The following is an 18,588-nucleotide window of genomic DNA, read 5'->3' as shown; positions in this document are numbered from 1 at the left end:
CCTGCCCTAGGCCTGGAATCCTGTTCTGACCCTGAGCCTACAGACTTCTGTTTCTTTGAGGCCACAAGGCAATGACCAGCAGGTGGGGGCAGCCTGTAGAACTCAAGTGCAGGTGGCAGGACGAGCAATGGCTCACGCTTCCTCTCCTACCTGCATGCTGAACCGTGGCAGGGGACAGCAGTCCTGGCTAGACCAAGGAACCCAGAGACGGCACGCTGTCCCAAGCCTTCCCACCTGGATTGGCATCCCAGGCTCCTTTCCCAATGGCTCTTCTCCCCAGGAGATGACCACAACCCTCAACTTGAACAACGTGGCTGTAGACACCCACGGCCGCAAATGCAACGTGAACCTCTCCCTACTTTCCTTTTGGGAGCCACGTGCTGGACCTCAGTTCCAACGAGGAGACGGTAGGGATTTCTCACTCATTTTGTTCAGATTTCCAAGGAATGCATTTGTGGGAGTCATCATCGATCCAAGCACATGCTCAAACGGTGGACATGCAAAGTTGCAGATTCCACCATGGGACGGCCAGCGAGCTGAATCATATCAGCGTACGGAAGTGGCCAGAGCCGAGCCACGGGTCAGGAAATGCAGCCAGTTCTCAGGGCATCAAAGCTCGTGTTCCCCGAGAAAAGACCAGAAGGTGAGGGTGTAGCCCCGGTGCACACGTTCCCATCGCCAAACCTTTAGGTTTAGCAAAGAAGTGTCGCTTACCGCAACAAGGGTTAAAGCAGGATCCTCAAGGAATGCACGCCAACACCCCTCTGAGACTCCTTCGGCTGGCCTCGCCTTGCCACACCGTCCTCACTTCAACGGGTATCAGGGATTATACGGATGGCCCCAGGCTGCTGCTGGCATTCCTTCCCTGGCATTCCACCTGGCTCTGGGTGAGAGAACACACGCATGCTTGAGGAGGGTGCACAGGCGCACCGAGGGAAAGGGCGATACCACCCAGCATTGTGTGTTCTATCTCTCCTCAACATTTCATTTACTGTCCATCTTGCCTGTGTGTCCGCAGGCAAACGTGAAAGCATCGTGGCACTGGCGCCTTCAGAGCGTGCGGCCATCAGGACAAAGAGTGCCACCGACCAACAACCCCCTGGTCTCGGGCCCTGAAATTCCTCTCCTGAGCAATCTGCCCTCCATCACAGCAAAAGGATGTCTTCCTGATCCCCTGAGACACCCTCAGGACAACTGTGCCCCCTCAGCCTAAGAGCAAGTGCCCTCTATGGGAACAAACACGCGTTTGGCCCTTATGATTAAACACAGTGGACACGCCCTCAAGGGGAGAGATCTTCCATAAGGGAAGGGCCCTTGGCTGAATAAGACGACCTCCATCAAAAGCGGCTCGTAGGGACCCGTGACAAAGGGCACCTGAAGAACCCCTGGACTGATCAAGGGAGACTCACCAGCAGGCATACTTCCTGGTCTCCTGCCAAGCCAGAGGAACTTCCCTAGGACCGCAACCAAAGCTAATGGCAAGGGAGCCATTCCAATGCCCAAAATGGCGGGCCAAACACTTGTAGCAACTGGGTAACTTATCGTAGCACCTTGCACATTCGCATTCTCCCCTTCAAGGACAAGACCTTGGAGAAACCATGAGACCCAGGTCCTCCAGAACCAACGTGTCACCCACAGCCGTGCAATGAGAGAATGCACCCAACATCCTGGACCCTTGAACCGGCATGGCTTCTCTGGCTTGAAGCCATGCATGCTGGAGATCACAGGCTCGCAGCACCAGAAGGTGGCAGGACAAAATGACCCCTGCAGCACACATTCACTCCAGCCCTTAAACCTGTAGCGTTGCCTTGGCGGCCGACTCCCTTCTTTCTGCATGGTTGGGCCCAAAGACCTCCGGGAAGAGCTCCAAACCTCAGGGAATGCTATGCCGACCTGGTATAGCAATGACGCTGGGCTGTCCTAAGGAACACCTTAACATCCTCAACATAGGGGCAATGAGGCCACACAGGGACAAAACATCCCAACGGCTCCAAATCGGTCCCAGTGAGAAGACACCATACTGTGCCGTGAAGGCACCATTCGCTGGAACAAGGACCCGCCGTGAAGCACATTGAGAAAGGAGAGGAAAAGGTTGGGATGGTCCACGAATGTGCACCTGTATTCCTTCCCTACACGGGGCTCCAAATGCTCCTGAAGATATCCCAAAAGAGTTCCGGGAACCCTATGTCCACCGACATATCCACCCATACCGATCTATCCACCCAACAGTAAGCCTGTGGGCTTAGCCAACACTCTCCCGTGTATTTCCCGCTCGCCTTGCCTTGCTCTCTCCACCAGGATCCAAACGAATCCACCCCTCACCTAAGTAGCTTGATGTCCCCTGGATTTGCCTAAGGCACTTTCCAAACTCTCCACACACAGCAGACAAGCAGGACACAACCCAAGGAGGCGCCATCAACGTCGCCGAAATCCCGGGGACAGTGGCCCATTTGATTTCCCCCGACCATCAGGGCAAACCTGAACTATATCCCACCTCCCAAGCTGAACATGACATAGACGCCTGGCCTGGCCAGGACTCCTTCTCTGACCGTGAGCGCAGAGACTTCTGTTTCCTTGCGGGAACAAGGCAACGACCTGAGCTTGAGGGTGGCCTGTAGATCTCAATGGCAAGCCAGAGGAGTACCAGTGGCTCACGCTTCCTTTCGCACCCGCACGCTGACCGCGGCAGGGGATAGCAGTTCTGGCTAGACTCAGGTGCCCAGAGACGTCAAGTTGTCCTTAGCCTTCCCACGTAGATGGACATCCCAGGCTCCTTTCCACATGGCTCTTTCTGCACGAGAAGCCCGCCACCCTCAACTTGAACAATGTTGCTGCGCATGCCCACAGTAGCAAATGCAACATGGACCTCTCCCTAATTTTCCTTTGGGAGCCACGTGCTGGACCTCAGTTAGGATGAGAAGACGGTAGGTATTGCTCATTCATTTTGTTTAGATTTCCAAGGAATGCATTTATGGGAGTCATCACTGATCCATGCTCCTGCTCAAAGGCTGGACGTGCAAAGTCGCGGACTGTCAGCAAGCTCAATCCTCTCAGCAGTAGGGAGCGGCCAGACTCGAGCCACGGGGCAGGAAGTGCACCCACGTCTCAGGGCATCGGAGCTCGGGTGCCCCAGGAAGAGCCCAGAATGTGACGGTGTAGTCTCGCGGTACAAGTCCCCATGGCCAAATTTCTAGGTTTCTTCAAAGAAGTTCCATTTACCCCCACAAGGTTTCTACCAGGAACCTTGTCGAGCCAGAGGCGATGCCCTTGGATCACACAGAAAGCTATTGGCATTGGAGATATTCCAATGCCCAAACTGGCAGGGCAAACCCTTGCAGCAACTGGGTTACTTGCCCTGGGGCCTTGTATTTTCGCCCCCAGGCCCGTCAGTGACATGACCGCGGAGAAACCTGAGACCCATTCATTTGTTCAGAGTTCCAAGCAGTGCATTTATGGGAGTCATCATCAATCCACCTGCTCAAAGGCTGCACGTTCAAAGTCGCAGGCTCCACCGCGGGGCAGCCACCGATCTCAATCATGTCAGCAGTCAGGAGTGGCCAGAGGCGACCCACGGGGCTGCAAATGGAGCTAAGGATCATGGCATCAGATCTGGGGTTCCCCTGCAAGAGCCAAGAAGGTGAGGGTGTAGTCTCAGTGCACAAGTCCCCGTGGCCAAACATCTAGGTTTCTGCAAAGAAGTTCCACTCACCACCACAAGGTTCCTACGAGGAGCCTCAAGGACTTCACGCCAAAACCACTCTGAGACTCTTTTGCCTTGACTTGCCTCACCTTGCCGCACTCTCCTCACTTCGCCAGGTATCATGGACTATACAGAGGGCCCAATGCTGCTGCAGGTGTTTGTTCCCTGGCACTCCACCACATGCCTCAGGGTGACAGAACACAGGGATGTTTGAGAAAAGTGAACGGGCGCACAGAGGCAAAGGGTGATACCGCCCACCGATGTGCGCTATATCTCCCCTCAACATTTCATTTGCAGTCCATCATGTCTGTGTGTCCACAGCCAAACGTGAATGCATCGTGGCACAGATGCCTTCAGAGCGCACGGGCATCAGCACAAAGAGCACGGCCGTCCATCATCCCCCCGGTATGGGCCTTGAACGTTCCTGCCTGAGCCACCTCCCCACCGACGCAGCATAAGGATGTCATCCTGAACTGCTGAGACACCCTCAGGGGAACTGGGATTACTCAGCGTAAAAGCCACTGCCCTCTGGGGAACCAAACCACTCCTGGCGCATACGCTTCCACACAATGGATTCACCCTCAAGGGGAAATGTGGTCCCTGAGATCTTCCACAAGGGAACGGCCCTTGGCCAAATGGGACGACCTCCAACAAAAGCCGCTTGTAGGGACCAGTGACAAAACGCACCAGAGAAACTCCTGGACTGAACAATGGAGATTCACCTGCAGCCATACTTCCTGGCCTGCTGCCAAGACTGGCCACCAACACTTGGCCCACGCACAAAGCTAATGGCATCAGAATCATTCCGACGCCCAACGTGGCGGGGCAAACACTTGCAGCAATTGTGTAACTTGCAGTGGTGTCTGGTACTTTCACCCTCATCAGTGGCGTGACTTTGGGGAAACCCTGAGGCCCAGGTCCTCTACAAGCAACTTGTTACCCACAGCCATGCAACGACAGAACTCAGACAACAGCCTAGACACTTGAACCGGTATGACTTCTGTAGCCTGTGGCCAGGCTCGCCGGTTACCACAGTCTCGACGCACCAGCGGGTGGCAGGAAAAATGACACCCACACCACACATCCTCTCCTGCCCTTAAACCTGCAGCTTTTCCTTGGCAGCCAACTCCCTTGTTTCTGCACGGTTGCACCCAATGACCTCCGGGTAGAGCTCCAATCCTCAGGGAACGCTATGTGGGCTGGGTATAGAATCGATGCCTGGCTGTCCTCAGGAACACCTTCACATCTTCAACACAGGGGGAACGTGGTCAGACAGGGACAAAACACCCCAAGGCCTCCAAATCGGCCCGCATGAGGAGACACCATACTGTGCCATGAAGGCAACCATTCGCTGGCACAAGAACCCGCCATGAAGCAAATCGACCAGGGAGAGGAAAGAGGCGGGACAGTCCACAAATGTGCTCCCGTATTCCCTCCCTACACGTGCCTCCAGATGCTCCTGAGGGAATCCCAAATGTGTTCCGGGAACCCCATGGCCACCGTCGATCTATCCACCCACCAGTAAACCTGTGGGCTTAGCCAGCCATCTCACGTGTCTCTTTCACTCGCCTTGCCTTACTCTCTCTCCACCGGGATCCCAACGTGTCACGGCAAGATGCCAGAGCCACCCCTCACCAAAGAAGCTTGCCGTGACCAAGTTTGACTAAGGCATTTTCCAGCCCCTTCACACAGCACACACAAGCAGGACACAACCCGAGGAGGAGCCATCAGATTGGCCAAACTCCCAGGAACAGTGGCCCATTTGATTTCTCCCCTCAGCAGGAGAAACCTAAACTGCATCTGGTCTCCCAAGCAGAACATGACAAAGAAGCCTGCCCTAGGCCTGGAATCCTGTTCTGACCCTGAGCCTACAGACTTCTGTTTCTTTGAGGCCACAAGGCAATGACCAGCAGGTGGGGGCAGCCTGTAGAACTCAAGTGCAGGTGGCAGGACGAGCAATGGCTCACGCTTCCTCTCCTACCTGCATGCTGAACCGTGGCAGGGGACAGCAGTCCTGGCTAGACCAAGGAACCCAGAGACGGCACGCTGTCCCAAGCCTTCCCACCTGGATTGGCATCCCAGGCTCCTTTCCCAATGGCTCTTCTCCCCAGGAGATGACCACAACCCTCAACTTGAACAACGTGGCTGTAGACACCCACGGCCGCAAATGCAACGTGAACCTCTCCCTACTTTCCTTTTGGGAGCCACGTGCTGGACCTCAGTTCCAACGAGGAGACGGTAGGGATTTCTCACTCATTTTGTTCAGATTTCCAAGGAATGCATTTGTGGGAGTCATCATCGATCCAAGCACATGCTCAAACGGTGGACATGCAAAGTTGCAGATTCCACCATGGGACGGCCAGCGAGCTGAATCATATCAGCGTACGGAAGTGGCCAGAGCCGAGCCACGGGTCAGGAAATGCAGCCAGTTCTCAGGGCATCAAAGCTCGTGTTCCCCGAGAAAAGACCAGAAGGTGAGGGTGTAGCCCCGGTGCACACGTTCCCATCGCCAAACCTTTAGGTTTAGCAAAGAAGTGTCGCTTACCGCAACAAGGGTTAAAGCAGGATCCTCATGGAATGCACGCCAACACCCCTCTGAGACTCCTTCGGCTGGCCTCGCCTTGCCACACCGTCCTCACTTCAACGGGTATCAGGGATTATACGGATGGCCCCAGGCTGCTGCTGGCATTCCTTCCCTGGCATTCCACCTGGCTCTGGGTGAGAGAACACACGCATGCTTGAGGAGGGTGCACAGGCGCACCGAGGGAAAGGGCGATACCACCCAGCATTGTGTGTTCTATCTCTCCTCAACATTTCATTTACTGTCCATCTTGCCTGTGTGTCCGCAGGCAAACGTGAAAGCATCGTGGCACTGGCGCCTTCAGAGCGTGCGGCCATCAGGACAAAGAGTGCCACCGACCAACAACCCCCTGGTCTCGGGCCCTGAAATTCCTCTCCTGAGCAATCTGCCCTCCGTCACAGCAAAAGGATGTCTTCCTGATCCCCTGAGACACCCTCAGGACAACTGTGCCCCCTCAGCCTAAGAGCAAGTGCCCTCTATGGGAACAAACACGCGTTTGGCCCTTATGATTAAACACAGTGGACACGCCCTCAAGGGGAGAGATCTTCCATAAGGGAAGGGCCCTTGGCTGAATAAGACGACCTCCATCAAAAGCGGCTCGTAGGGACCCGTGACAAAGGGCACCTGAAGAACCCCTGGACTGATCAAGGGAGACTCACCAGCAGGCATACTTCCTGGTCTCCTGCCAAGCCAGAGGAACTTCCCTAGGACCGCAACCAAAGCTAATGGCAAGGGAGCCATTCCAATGCCCAAAATGGTGGGCCAAACACTTGCAGCAACTGGGTAACTTATCATAGCACCTTGCACATTCGCATTCTCCCCTTCAAGGACAAGACCTTGGAGAAACCATGAGACCCAGGTCCTCCAGAACCAACGTGTCACCCACAGCCGTGCAATGAGAGAACGCACCCAACATCCTGGACCCTTGAACCGGCATGGCTTCTCTGGCTTGAAGCCATGCATGCTGGAGATCACAGGCTCGCAGCACCAGAAGGTGGCAGGACAAAATGACCCCTGCAGCACACATTCACTCCAGCCCTTAAACCTGTAGCGTTGCCTTGGCGGCCGACTCCCTTCTTTCTGCATGGTTGGGCCCAAAGACCTCCGGGAAGAGCTCCAAACCTCAGGGAATGCTATGCCGACCTGGTATAGCAATGACGCTGGGCTGTCCTAAGGAACACCTTAACATCCTCAACATAGGGGCAATGAGGCCACACAGGGACAAAACATCCCAACGGCTCCAAATCGGTCCCAGTGAGAAGACACCATACTGTGCCGTGAAGGCACCATTCGCTGGAACAAGGACCCGCCGTGAAGCACATTGAGAAAGGAGAGGAAAAGGTTGGGATGGTCCACGAATGTGCACCTGTATTCCTTCCCTACACGGGGCTCCAAATGCTCCTGAAGATATCCCAAAAGAGTTCCGGGAACCCTATGTCCACCGACATATCCACCCATACCGATCTATCCACCCAACAGTAAGCCTGTGGGCTTAGCCAACACTCTCCCGTGTATTTCCCGCTCGCCTTGCCTTGCTCTCTCCACCAGGATCCAAACGAATCCACCCCTCACCTAAGTAGCTTGATGTCCCCTGGATTTGCCTAAGGCACTTTCCAAACTCTCCACACACAGCAGACAAGCAGGACACAACCCAAGGAGGCGCCATCAACGTCGCCGAAATCCCGGGGACAGTGGCCCATTTGATTTCCCCCGACCATCAGGGCAAACCTGAACTATATCCCACCTCCCAAGCTGAACATGACATAGACGCCTGGCCTGGCCAGGACTCCTTCTCTGACCGTGAGCGCAGAGACTTCTGTTTCCTTGCGGGAACAAGGCAACGACCTGAGCTTGAGGGTGGCCTGTAGATCTCAATGGCAAGCCAGAGGAGTACCAGTGGCTCACGCTTCCTTTCGCACCCGCACGCTGACCGCGGCAGGGGATAGCAGTTCTGGCTAGACTCAGGTGCCCAGAGACGTCAAGTTGTCCTTAGCCTTCCCACGTAGATGGACATCCCAGGCTCCTTTCCACATGGCTCTTTCTGCACGAGAAGCCCGCCACCCTCAACTTGAACAATGTTGCTGCGCACGCCCACAGTAGCAAATGCAACATGGACCTCTCCCTAATTTTCCTTTGGGAGCCACGTGCTGGACCTCAGTTAGGATGAGAAGACGGTAGGTATTGCTCATTCATTTTGTTTAGATTTCCAAGGAATGCATTTATGGGAGTCCTCACTGATCCACGCTCCTGCTCAAAGGCTGGACGTGCAAAGTCGCGGACTGTCAGCAAGCTCAATCCTCTCAGCAGTAGGGAGCAGCCAGACTCGAGCCACGGGGCAGGAAGTGCACCCACGTCTCAGGGCATCAGAGCTCGGGTGCCCCAGGAAGAGCCCAGAATGTGACGGTGTAGTCTCGCGGCACAAGTCCCCGTGGCCAAACTTCTAGGTTTCTTCAAAGAAGTTCCGTTTACCCCCACAAGGTTTCTACCAGGAACCTTGTCGAGCCAGAGGCGATGCCCTTGGATCACACAGAAAGCTATTGGCATTGGAGATATTCCAATGCCCAAACTGGCAGGGCAAACCCTTGCAGCAACTGGGTTACTTGCCCTGGCGCCTTGTATTTTCGCCCCCAGGCCCGTCAGTGACATGACCGCGGAGAAACCTGAGACCCATTCATTTGTTCAGAGTTCCAAGCAGTGCATTTATGGGAGTCATCATCAATCCACCTGCTCAAAGGCTGCACGTTTAAAGTCACAGGCTCCAGGGCGGGGCAGCCACCGATCTCAATCATGTCAGCAGTCAGGAGTGGCCAGAGGCGACCCACGGGGCTGCAAATGGAGCTAAGGATCATGGCATCAGATCTGGGGTTCCCCTGCAAGAGCCAAGAAGGTGAGGGTGTAGTCTCAGTGCACAAGTCCCCGTGGCCAAACATCTAGGTTTCTGCAAAGAAGTTCCACTCACCACCACAAGGTTCCTACGAGGAGCCTCAAGGACTTCACGCCAAAACCACTCTGAGACTCTTTTGCCTTGACTTGCCTCACCTTGCCGCACTCTCCTCACTTCGCCAGGTATCATGGACTATACAGAGGGCCCAATGCTGCTGCAGGTGTTTGTTCCCTGGCACTCCACCACATGCCTCAGGGTGACAGAACACAGGGATGTTTGAGAAAAGTGAACGGGCGCACAGAGGCAAAGGGTGATACCGCCCACCGATGTGTGCTATATCTCCCCTCAGCATTTCATTTGCAGTCCATCATATCTGTGTGTCCACAGCCAAACGTGAATGCATCGTGGCACAGATGCCTTCAGAGCGCACGGGCATCAGCACAAAGAGCACGGCCGTCCATCATCCCCCCGGTATGGGCCTTGAACGTTCCTGCCTGAGCCACCTCCCCGCCGACACAGCATAAGGATGTCATCCTGAACTGCTGAGACACCCTCAGGGGAACTGGGATTACTCAGCGTAAAAGCCACTGCCCTCTGGGGAACCAAACCACTCCTGGCGCATACGCTTCCACACAATGGATTCACCCTCAAGGGGAAATGTGGTCCCTGAGATCTTCCACAAGGGAACGGCCCTTGGCCAAATGGGACGACCTCCAACAAAAGCCGCTTGTAGGGACCAGTGACAAAACGCACCAGAGAAACTCCTGGACTGAACAATGGAGATTCACCTGCAGCCATACTTCCTGGCCTGCTGCCAAGACTGGCCACCAACACTTGGCCCACGCACAAAGCTAATGGCATCAGAATCATTCCGACGCCCAACGTGGCGGGGCAAACACTTGCAGCAATTGTGTAACTTGCAGTGGTGTCTGGTACTTTCACCCTCATCAGTGGCGTGACATTGGGGAAACCCTGAGGCCCAGGTCCTCTACAAGCAACTTGTTACCCACAGCCATGCAACGACAGAACTCAGACAACAGCCTAGACACTTGAACCGGTATGACTTCTGTAGCCTGTGGCCAGGCTCGCCGGTTACCACAGTCTCGATGCACCAGCGGGTGGCAGGAAAAATGACACCCACACCACACATCCTCTCCTGCCCTTAAACCTGCAGCTTTTCCTTGGCAGCCAACTCCCTTGTTTCTGCACGGTTGCACCCAATGACCTCCGGGTAGAGCTCCAATCCTCAGGGAACGCTATGTGGGCTGGGTATAGAATCGATGCCTGGCTGTCCTCAGGAACACCTTCACATCTTCAACACAGGGGGAACGTGGTCAGACAGGGACAAAACACCCCAAGGCCTCCAAATCGGCCCCCATGAGGAGACACCATACTGTGCCATGAAGGCAACCATTCGCTGGCACAAGAACCCGCCATGAAGCAAATCGACCAAGGAGAGGAAAGAGGCGGGACAGTCCACAAATGTGCTCCCGTATTCCCTCCCTACACGTGCCTCCAGATGCTCCTGAGGGAATCCCAAATGTGTTCCGGGAACCCCATGGCCACCGTCGATCTATCCACCCACCAGTAAACCTGTGGGCTTAGCCAGCCATCTCACGTGTCTCTTTCACTCGCCTTGCCTTACTCTCTCTCCACCGGGATCCCAACGTGTCACGGCAAGATGCCAGAGCCACCCCTCACCAAAGAAGCTTGCCGTGACCAAGTTTGACTAAGGCATTTTCCAGCCCCTTCACACAGCACACACAAGCAGGACACAACCCGAGGAGGAGCCATCAGATTGGCCAAACTCCCAGGAACAGTGGCCCATTTGATTTCTCCCCTCAGCAGGAGAAACCTAAACTGCATCTGGTCTCCCAAGCAGAACATGACAAAGAAGCCTGCCCTAGGCCTGGAATCCTGTTCTGACCCTGAGCCTACAGACTTCTGTTTCTTTGAGGCCACAAGGCAATGACCAGCAGGTGGGGGCAGCCTGTAGAACTCAAGTGCAGGTGGCAGGACGAGCAATGGCTCACGCTTCCTCTCCTACCTGCATGCTGAACCGTGGCAGGGGACAGCAGTCCTGGCTAGACCAAGGAACCCAGAGACGGCACGCTGTCCCAAGCCTTCCCACCTGGATTGGCATCCCAGGCTCCTTTCCCAATGGCTCTTCTCCCCAGGAGATGACCACAACCCTCAACTTGAACAACGTGGCTGTAGACACCCACGGCCGCAAATGCAACGTGAACCTCTCCCTACTTTCCTTTTGGGAGCCACGTGCTGGACCTCAGTTCCAACGAGGAGACGGTAGGGATTTCTCACTCATTTTGTTCAGATTTCCAAGGAATGCATTTGTGGGAGTCATCATCGATCCAAGCACATGCTCAAACGGTGGACATGCAAAGTTGCAGATTCCACCATGGGACGGCCAGCGAGCTGAATCATATCAGCGTACGGAAGTGGCCAGAGCCGAGCCACGGGTCAGGAAATGCAGCCAGTTCTCAGGGCATCAAAGCTCGTGTTCCCCGAGAAAAGACCAGAAGGTGAGGGTGTAGCCCCGGTGCACACGTTCCCATCGCCAAACCTTTAGGTTTAGCAAAGAAGTGTCGCTTACCGCAACAAGGGTTAAAGCAGGATCCTCAAGGAATGCACGCCAACACCCCTCTGAGACTCCTTCGGCTGGCCTCGCCTTGCCACACCGTCCTCACTTCAACGGGTATCAGGGATTATACGGATGGCCCCAGGCTGCTGCTGGCATTCCTTCCCTGGCATTCCACCTGGCTCGGGGTGAGAGAACACACGCATGCTTGAGGAGGGTGCACAGGCGCACCGAGGGAAAGGGCGATACCACCCAGCATTGTGTGTTCTATCTCTCCTCAACATTTCATTTACTGTCCATCTTGCCTGTGTGTCCGCAGGCAAACGTGAAAGCATCGTGGCACTGGCGCCTTCAGAGCGTGCGGCCATCAGGACAAAGAGTGCCACCGACCAACAACCCCCTGGTCTCGGGCCCTGAAATTCCTCTCCTGAGCAATCTGCCCTCCATCACAGCAAAAGGATGTCTTCCTGATCCCCTGAGACACCCTCAGGACAACTGTGCCCCCTCAGCCTAAGAGCAAGTGCCCTCTATGGGAACAAACACGCGTTTGGCCCTTATGATTAAACACAGTGGACACGCCCTCAAGGGGAGAGATCTTCCATAAGGGAAGGGCCCTTGGCTGAATAAGACGACCTCCATCAAAAGCGGCTCGTAGGGACCCGTGACAAAGGGCACCTGAAGAACCCCTGGACTGATCAAGGGAGACTCACCAGCAGGCATACTTCCTGGTCTCCTGCCAAGCCAGAGGAACTTCCCTAGGACCGCAACCAAAGCTAATGGCAAGGGAGCCATTCCAATGCCCAAAATGGCGGGCCAAACACTTGTAGCAACTGGGTAACTTATCGTAGCACCTTGCACATTCGCATTCTCCCCTTCAAGGACAAGACCTTGGAGAAACCATGAGACCCAGGTCCTCCAGAACCAACGTGTCACCCACAGCCGTGCAATGAGAGAACGCACCCAACATCCTGGACCCTTGAACCGGCATGGCTTCTCTGGCTTGAAGCCATGCATGCTGGAGATCACAGGCTCGCAGCACCAGAAGGTGGCAGGACAAAATGACCCCTGCAGCACACATTCACTCCAGCCCTTAAACCTGTAGCGTTGCCTTGGCGGCCGACTCCCTTCTTTCTGCATGGTTGGGCCCAAAGACCTCCGGGAAGAGCTCCAAACCTCAGGGAATGCTATGCCGACCTGGTATAGCAATGACGCTGGGCTGTCCTAAGGAACACCTTAACATCCTCAACATAGGGGCAATGAGGCCACACAGGGACAAAACATCCCAACGGCTCCAAATCGGTCCCAGTGAGAAGACACCATACTGTGCCGTGAAGGCACCATTCGCTGGAACAAGGACCCGCCGTGAAGCACATTGAGAAAGGAGAGGAAAAGGTTGGGATGGTCCACGAATGTGCACCTGTATTCCTTCCCTACACGGGGCTCCAAATGCTCCTGAAGATATCCCAAAAGAGTTCCGGGAACCCTATGTCCACCGACATATCCACCCATACCGATCTATCCACCCAACAGTAAGCCTGTGGGCTTAGCCAACACTCTCCCGTGTATTTCCCGCTCGCCTTGCCTTGCTCTCTCCACCAGGATCCAAACGAATCCACCCCTCACCTAAGTAGCTTGATGTCCCCTGGATTTGCCTAAGGCACTTTCCAAACTCTCCACACACAGCAGACAAGCAGGACACAACCCAAGGAGGCGCCATCAACGTCGCCGAAATCCCGGGGACAGTGGCCCATTTGATTTCCCCCGACCATCAGGGCAAACCTGAACTATATCCCACCTCCCAAGCTGAACATGACATAGACGCCTGGCCTGGCCAGGACTCCTTCTCTGACCGTGAGCGCAGAGACTTCTGTTTCCTTGCGGGAACAAGGCAACGACCTGAGCTTGAGGGTGGCCTGTAGATCTCAATGGCAAGCCAGAGGAGTACCAGTGGCTCACGCTTCCTTTCGCACCCGCACGCTGACCGCGGCAGGGGATAGCAGTTCTGGCTAGACTCAGGTGCCCAGAGACGTCAAGTTGTCCTTAGCCTTCCCACGTAGATGGACATCCCAGGCTCCTTTCCACATGGCTCTTTCTGCACGAGAAGCCCGCCACCCTCCACTTGAACAATGTTGCTGCGCACGCCCACAGTAGCAAATGCAACATGGACCTCTCCCTAATTTTCCTTTGGGAGCCACGTGCTGGACCTCAGTTAGGATGAGAAGACGGTAGGTATTGCTCATTCATTTTGTTTAGATTTCCAAGGAATGCATTTATGGGAGTCATCACTGATCCACGCTCCTGCTCAAAGGCTGGACGTGCAAAGTCGCGGACTGTCAGCAAGCTCAATCCTCTCAGCAGTAGGGAGCGGCCAGACTCGAGCCACGGGGCAGGAAGTGCACCCACGTCTCAGGGCATCGGAGCTCGGGTGCCCCAGGAAGAGCCCAGAATGTGACGGTGTAGTCTCGCGGTACAAGTCCCCATGGCCAAATTTCTAGGTTTCTTCAAAGAAGTTCCGTTTACCCCCACAAGGTTTCTACCAGGAACCTTGTCGAGCCAGAGGCGATGCCCTTGGATCACACAGAAAGCTATTGGCATTGGAGATATTCCAATGCCCAAACTGGCAGGGCAAACCCTTGCAGCAACTGGGTTACTTGCCCTGGGGCCTTGTATTTTCGCCCCCAGGCCCGTCAGTGACATGACCGCGGAGAAACCTGAGACCCATTCATTTGTTCAGAGTTCCAAGCAGTGCATTTATGGGAGTCATCATCAATCCACCTGCTCAAAGGCTGCACGTTCAAAGTCGCAGGCTCCACCGCGGGGCAGCCACCGATCTCAATCATGTCAGCAGTCAGGAGTGGCCAGAGGCGACCCACGGGGCTGCAAATGGAGCTAAGGATCATGGCATCAGATCTGGGGTTCCCCTGCAAGAGCCAAGAAGGTGAGGGTGTAGTCTCAGTGCACAAGTCCCCGTGGCCAAACATCTAGGTTTCTGCAAAGAAGTTCCACTCACCACCACAAGGTTCCTACGAGGAGCCTCCAGGACTTCACGCCAAAACCACGCTGAGACTCTTTTGCCTTGACTTGCCTCACCTTGCTGCACTCTCCTCACTTCGCCAGGTATCATGGACTATACAGAGGGCCCAATGCTGCTGCAGGTGTTTGTTCCCTGGCACTCCACCACATGCCTCAGGGTGACAGAACACAGGGATGTTTGAGAAAAGTGAACGGGCGCACAGAGGCAAAGGGTGATACCGCCCACCGATGTGCGCTATATCTCCCCTCAACATTTCATTTGCAGTCCATCATGTCTGTGTGTCCACAGCCAAACGTGAATGCATCGTGGCACAGATGCCTTCAGAGCGCACGGGCATCAGCACAAAGAGCACGGCCGTCCATCATCCCCCCGGTATGGGCCTTGAACGTTCCTGCCTGAGCCACCTCCCCGCCGACACAGCATAAGGATGTCATCCTGAACTGCTGAGACACCCTCAGGGGAACTGGGATTACTCAGCGTAAAAGCCACTGCCCTCTGGGGAACCAAACCACTCCTGGCGCATACGCTTCCACACAATGGATTCACCCTCAAGGGGAAATGTGGTCCCTGAGATCTTCCACAAGGGAACGGCCCTTGGCCAAATGGGACGACCTCCAACAAAAGCCGCTTGTAGGGACCAGTGACAAAACGCACCAGAGAAACTCCTGGACTGAACAATGGAGATTCACCTGCAGCCATACTTCCTGGCCTGCTGCCAAGACTGGCCACCAACACTTGGCCCACGCACAAAGCTAATGGCATCAGAATCATTCCGACGCCCAACGTGGCGGGGCAAACACTTGCAGCAATTGTGTAACTTGCAGTGGTGTCTGGTACTTTCACCCTCATCAGTGGCGTGACTTTGGGGAAACCCTGAGGCCCAGGTCCTCTACAAGCAACTTGTTACCCACAGCCATGCAACGACAGAACTCAGACAACAGCCTAGACACTTGAACCGGTATGACTTCTGTAGCCTGTGGCCAGGCTCGCCGGTTACCACAGTCTCGACGCACCAGCGGGTGGCAGGAAAAATGACACCCACAGCACACATCCTCTCCTGCCCTTAAACCTGCAGCTTTTCCTTGGCAGCCAACTCCCTTGTTTCTGCACGGTTGCACCCAATGACCTCCGGGTAGAGCTCCAATCCTCAGGGAACGCTATGTGGGCTGGGTATAGAATCGATGCCTGGCTGTCCTCAGGAACACCTTCACATCTTCAACACAGGGGGAACGTGGTCAGACAGGGACAAAACACCCCAAGGCCTCCAAATCGGCCCCCATGAGGAGACACCATACTGTGCCATGAAGGCAACCATTCGCTGGCACAAGAACCCGCCATGAAGCAAATCGACCAGGGAGAGGAAAGAGGCGGGACAGTCCACAAATGTGCTCCCGTATTCCCTCCCTACACGTGCCTCCAGATGCTCCTGAGGGAATCCCAAATGTGTTCCGGGAACCCCATGGCCACCGTCGATCTATCCACCCACCAGTAAACCTGTGGGCTTAGCCAGCCATCTCACGTGTCTCTTTCACTCGCCTTGCCTTACTCTCTCTCCACCAGGATCCCAACGTGTCACGGCAAGATGCCAGAGCCACCCCTCACCAAAGAAGCTTGCCGTGACCAAGTTTGACTAAGGCATTTTCCAGCCCCTTCACACAGCACACACAAGCAGGACACAACCCGAGGAGGAGCCATCAGATTGGCCAAACTCCCAGGAACAGTGGCCCATTTGATTTCTCCCCTCAGCAGGAGAAACCTAAACTGCATCTGGTCTCCCAAGCAGAACATGACAAAGAAGCCTGCCCTAGGCCTGGAATCCTGTTCTGACCCTGAGCCTACAGACTTCTGTTTCTTTGAGGCCACAAGGCAATGACCAGCAGGTGGGGGCAGCCTGTAGAACTCAAGTGCAGGTGGCAGGACGAGCAATGGCTCACGCTTCCTCTCCTACCTGCATGCTGAACCGTGGCAGGGGACAGCAGTCCTGGCTAGACCAAGGAACCCAGAGACGGCACGCTGTCCCAAGCCTTCCCACCTGGATTGGCATCCCAGGCTCCTTTCCCAATGGCTCTTCTCCCCAGGAGATGACCACAACCCTCAACTTGAACAACGTGGCTGTAGACACCCACGGCCGCAAATGCAACGTGAACCTCTCCCTACTTTCCTTTTGGGAGCCACGTGCTGGACCTCAGTTCCAACGAGGAGACGGTAGGGATTTCTCACTCATTTTGTTCAGATTTCCAAGGAATGCATTTGTGGGAGTCATCATCGATCCAAGCACATGCTCAAACGGTGGACATGCAAAGTTGCAGATTCCACCATGGGACGGCCAGCGAGCTGAATCATATCAGCGTACGGAAGTGGCCAGAGCCGAGCCACGGGTCAGGAAATGCAGCCAGTTCTCAGGGCATCAAAGCTCGTGTTCCCCGAGAAAAGACCAGAAGGTGAGGGTGTAGCCCCGGTGCACACGTTCCCATCGCCAAACCTTTAGGTTTAGCAAAGAAGTGTCGCTTACCGCAACAAGGGTTAAAGCAGGATCCTCATGGAATGCACGCCAACACCCCTCTGAGACTCCTTCGGCTGGCCTCGCCTTGCCACACCGTCCTCACTTCAACGGGTATCAGGGATTATACGGATGGCCCCAGGCTGCTGCTGGCATTCCTTCCCTGGCATTCCACCTGGCTCTGGGTGAGAGAACACATGCATGCTTGAGGAGGGTGCACAGGCGCACCGAGGGAAAGGGCGATACCACCCAGCATTGTGTGTTCTATCTCTCCTCAACATTTCATTTACTGTCCATCTTGCCTGTGTGTCCGCAGGCAAACGTGAAAGCATCGTGGCACTGGCGCCTTCAGAGCGTGAGGCCATCAGGACAAAGAGTGCCACCGACCAACAACCCCCTGGTCTCGGGCCCTGAAATTCCTCTCCTGAGCAATCTGCCCTCCGTCACAGCAAAAGGATGTCTTCCTGATCCCCTGAGACACCCTCAGGACAACTGTGCCCCCTCAGCCTAAGAGCAAGTGCCCTCTATGGGAACAAACACGCGTTTGGCCCTTATGATTAAACACAGTGGACACGCCCTCAAGGGGAGAGATCTTCCATAAGGGAAGGGCCCTTGGCTGAATAAGACGACCTCCATCAAAAGCGGCTCGTAGGGACCCGTGACAAAGGGCACCTGAAGAACCCCTGGACTGATCAAGGGAGACTCACCAGCAGGCATACTTCCTGGTCTCCTGCCAAGCCAGAGGAACTTCCCTAGGACCGCAACCAAAGCTAATGGCAAGGGAGCCATTCCAATGCCCAAAATGGCGGGCCAAACACTTGTAGCAACTGGGTAACTTATCATAGCACCTTGCACATTCGCATTCTCCCCTTCAAGGACAAGACCTTGGAGAAACCATGAGACCCAGGTCCTCCAGAACCAACGTGTCACCCACAGCCGTGCAATGAGAGAACGCACCCAACATCCTGGACCCTTGAACCGGCATGGGTTCTCTGGCTTGAAGCCATGCATGCTGGAGATCACAGGCTCGCAGCACCAGAAGGTGGCAGGACAAAATGCCCCCTGCAGCACACATTCACTCCAGCCCTTAAACCTGTAGCGTTGCCTTGGCGGCCGACTCCCTTCTTTCTGCATGGTTGGGCCCAAAGACCTCCGGGAAGAGCTCCAAACCTCAGGGAATGCTATGCCGACCTGGTATAGCAATGACGCTGGGCTGTCCTAAGGAACACCTTAACATCCTCAACATAGGGGCAATGAGGCCACACAGGGACAAAACATCCCAACGGCTCCAAA

The 18,588-nt window shown here is 55.1% G+C and overlaps 10 non-coding genes across 10 annotated transcripts; all 10 read right to left on the bottom strand.

Annotated features, from left to right (window-relative positions):
* Window positions 1-382: 382 nt before the first annotated feature.
* Window positions 383-474, bottom strand: LOC132361612 (small nucleolar RNA SNORD116). The gene has a single exon (XR_009501887.1). It is a non-coding gene; the product is annotated as a small nucleolar RNA SNORD116 (small nucleolar RNA).
* A 2,425-nt stretch (window positions 475-2,899) lies between these two features.
* Window positions 2,900-2,991, bottom strand: LOC132361872 (small nucleolar RNA SNORD116). The gene has a single exon (XR_009502137.1). It is a non-coding gene; the product is annotated as a small nucleolar RNA SNORD116 (small nucleolar RNA).
* Window positions 2,992-3,380: 389 nt separating this feature from the next.
* LOC132361325 (small nucleolar RNA SNORD116) lies at window positions 3,381-3,472 on the bottom strand. The gene has a single exon (XR_009501630.1). It is a non-coding gene; the product is annotated as a small nucleolar RNA SNORD116 (small nucleolar RNA).
* A 2,441-nt stretch (window positions 3,473-5,913) lies between these two features.
* On the bottom strand, window positions 5,914-6,005 carry LOC132361611 (small nucleolar RNA SNORD116). Its single transcript, XR_009501886.1, has one exon. It is a non-coding gene; the product is annotated as a small nucleolar RNA SNORD116 (small nucleolar RNA).
* Window positions 6,006-8,430: 2,425 nt separating this feature from the next.
* On the bottom strand, window positions 8,431-8,522 carry LOC132360871 (small nucleolar RNA SNORD116). Its single transcript, XR_009501191.1, has one exon. It is a non-coding gene; the product is annotated as a small nucleolar RNA SNORD116 (small nucleolar RNA).
* Window positions 8,523-8,911: 389 nt separating this feature from the next.
* LOC132361323 (small nucleolar RNA SNORD116) lies at window positions 8,912-9,003 on the bottom strand. The gene has a single exon (XR_009501628.1). It is a non-coding gene; the product is annotated as a small nucleolar RNA SNORD116 (small nucleolar RNA).
* Window positions 9,004-11,444: 2,441 nt separating this feature from the next.
* LOC132361610 (small nucleolar RNA SNORD116) lies at window positions 11,445-11,536 on the bottom strand. Its single transcript, XR_009501885.1, has one exon. It is a non-coding gene; the product is annotated as a small nucleolar RNA SNORD116 (small nucleolar RNA).
* A 2,425-nt stretch (window positions 11,537-13,961) lies between these two features.
* LOC132361871 (small nucleolar RNA SNORD116) lies at window positions 13,962-14,053 on the bottom strand. The gene has a single exon (XR_009502136.1). It is a non-coding gene; the product is annotated as a small nucleolar RNA SNORD116 (small nucleolar RNA).
* A 389-nt stretch (window positions 14,054-14,442) lies between these two features.
* On the bottom strand, window positions 14,443-14,534 carry LOC132361322 (small nucleolar RNA SNORD116). Its single transcript, XR_009501627.1, has one exon. It is a non-coding gene; the product is annotated as a small nucleolar RNA SNORD116 (small nucleolar RNA).
* Window positions 14,535-16,975: 2,441 nt separating this feature from the next.
* LOC132361609 (small nucleolar RNA SNORD116) lies at window positions 16,976-17,067 on the bottom strand. Its single transcript, XR_009501884.1, has one exon. It is a non-coding gene; the product is annotated as a small nucleolar RNA SNORD116 (small nucleolar RNA).
* Window positions 17,068-18,588: the final 1,521 nt, after the last annotated feature.

The sequence above is a fragment of the Balaenoptera ricei genome, chromosome 2 (assembly GCF_028023285.1).
Source record: "Balaenoptera ricei isolate mBalRic1 chromosome 2, mBalRic1.hap2, whole genome shotgun sequence".
Taxonomy (NCBI): Eukaryota; Metazoa; Chordata; class Mammalia; order Artiodactyla; family Balaenopteridae; genus Balaenoptera; species Balaenoptera ricei.
This window is presented reverse-complemented; position numbering and strand designations above follow the sequence as displayed.